At 40.8% G+C, this 2,446-nt stretch overlaps 1 protein-coding gene across 9 annotated transcripts in view; it reads left to right on the top strand.

Annotated features, from left to right (window-relative positions):
- Positions 1-2,446, top strand: part of CCDC30 (coiled-coil domain containing 30) — a 188,876-nt gene that overhangs the window by 81,895 nt on the left and 104,535 nt on the right. The window lies entirely within an intron of this gene.

Raw genomic sequence — 2,446 nt, 5'->3', positions numbered from 1 at the left:
AAAAAAAAAAAAAAAAAGAAGAAGAAGAAGAATATATGCTTGTTTAAAGAAGATTTAGAAAGCATGCAAAAGTATAAAGAGATTATAACAACCCTCAATTCTCAGCAGGGAAAGATGTTATCTTAATTTTTCTTTCTTTTTTCTGTATACATACACATATATGTATATTTTTACATAATTAAGATTATGCTCTGCAGAGGTTTTTTTGCTGTCTTTATTTAACATTGCATTTGATAATTTTTTGGGCACCTTTCTTTTATTTATCTGTCTGTCTATCTATCTATCTTATTAATTTTGCCCTCTAACTCCTGTACTTCTACTTTTTTAACCAAAAGTACCTTTCACAGAAACATGAGGCTTTGGCAAGTGCACTACTCTGCTTGGGCACAAAAGCTAATAGTTGCAATCAAATTTTGTCTTGGAAAAAGTCTAGAATGAAATAACCAAAAAGAAACAATAGATGTCAATTTTGGCATATACCACACTAAAGGATACATTCATCAGTAAAGTGAGGAAATACAGTCTAGGAGTAGACAAATTTATATCTTTGTAAATATTCTAAAGATAGAAGGAGATTGTTTTGCCAGTTTGGGGTCCCTGAATATTATGCCCTCTTAAAAGTTGCATTTCACTGGGCATGGTGGCTCGTACCTGTAATCCCAGCACTTTGGGAGGCCAAGGTGGACAGATCACAAGGTCAGGAGATTGAGACCATCCTGGCCAACATGGTGAAACCTGGTCTCTACTAAAATCCAAAAACTTAGCCAGGTGTGGTGGCGTGCACCTGTAGTCCCAGCTACTTGGGAGGCTGAGGGGAATCACTTGAACTTGGGAGGCAGAGGTTGCAGTGAGCCTAGATTGTGCCACGACACTGCAGCCTGGTGACAGAGTGAGACTCCGTCTAAAAAAAAAAAAAAAAAATGTTGCTTTTAACTTTAGAGTAAGCTTTGAGCCCAGGATTCACAATTGTGAAACCTAGTTGCAGATGTGGGAGAGTATCTTGGGAGATGATGGGGAAGGGGTATGATAATGGTCACAAGAACAGAGAGCCAAGAAGCTAGATCACAGCATTTAGGTTTGTGGTAGGGAAAAAGAAAGTGTAGTTCTTGAGCATTGGAATAGTGTATTACAGGATATTTGAGGAAGATTGTTCTAGTATCTATATTAGATAAAATGGAGATGGAAGATAGACCAATTAATCTATATATGAGTGATAGATGAAGAGATAGTTGCCTACATTGAGTAAGTGGCAATGAAAATGACATGGTCAATCTGAAAGTTCTTCAAGAAGAAGCTGACATAAATGATCAAATCTGACAAAAGTCCGCCCAGGTGATTTTGGGTAATTGGCAGAGATACTTGCTTTGGGGAGCAAGGATGTGGCTTTAATTCAACTAGGGGTGGGAAATTTTGCCATGAGAAAGATTATGGCCTTCCCTCTTAAGAGCTCTTTGATGCCACCTGTTTCCAAGACTTGGTCCAATCTGCTTCCCATAACTGGGACTCTGAAAAGTCTAGGTATTTGCCATCCACCTTCTCCTCTTTTTTTTTTCTCATAATGTTTTCCAGCTTGTTTATCTCCTATTCCCCTCTTCACAGCCTCCCCTCATCATGGGTCCATAACACAACCACATTCAGCAAGACATTGTGTATCTACCATGTGCCAGGCACTGTTGGTAGGTACTGAGGATATACAATAAGACACAGTTTCTTATCCTTATGATCCACATCGTCTGATAGAGAAAGATGGTTAAACGAGGCAGTACTGGGTACTGTGCAAACACAAAGCAGGGGCCCTGGCCCAGGCTAATGAATCAAAAAATATTCTTTTTATTTATTTTGAGATGGAGTTTCACTCTTGTTGCCCAGGCTGAAGTGCAGAGGTGCAATCTGGGCTCACTGCAACCTCCATCTCCCGGGTTCAAGTGATTCTCCTGCCTCACCCTCCTGAGTAACTGGGATTACAGGTCTGCACCACCACGCCAGCTAATTTGTTTGTTTGTTTGTTTTTAGTAGAGATGGGGTTTCTCCATGTTGATCAGGCTGGTCTTGAACTCCTAACCTCAGGTGATCCGCCTGCCTCAGCCTCCCAAAATGCTGGGATTACAGGCGTGAGCCACCGCACCTGGCCAAAAAATATTCTCTTTTTTTTAAAATTTTTATTATTATTTTGCATTTTAGGTTTTGGGGTACCTGTGAAGAACATGCAAAATTGTTGCATAGGTACATACATGGCAGCATGATTTGCTGCCTTCCTCCCCTTCACCTATATCTGACATTTCTCCCCATGCTATCTCTCCCCAACTCCCTACCCCCTGCTGTCCCTCCCCTGTTTCCCCGCAACAGACCCCAGAGTGTGATGTTTCCCTCCCTGTGTCCATGTGTTCTCATTGTTCAACACCCACCTATGAGTGAGAACATGCAGTGTTTGATTTTCTGTTCTTGT

Source organism: Cebus imitator, unplaced genomic scaffold, assembly GCF_001604975.1.
Source record: "Cebus imitator isolate Cc_AM_T3 unplaced genomic scaffold, Cebus_imitator-1.0 Scaffold136, whole genome shotgun sequence".
In the NCBI taxonomy this organism is placed as follows: domain Eukaryota; kingdom Metazoa; phylum Chordata; class Mammalia; order Primates; family Cebidae; genus Cebus; species Cebus imitator.
This window is presented reverse-complemented; position numbering and strand designations above follow the sequence as displayed.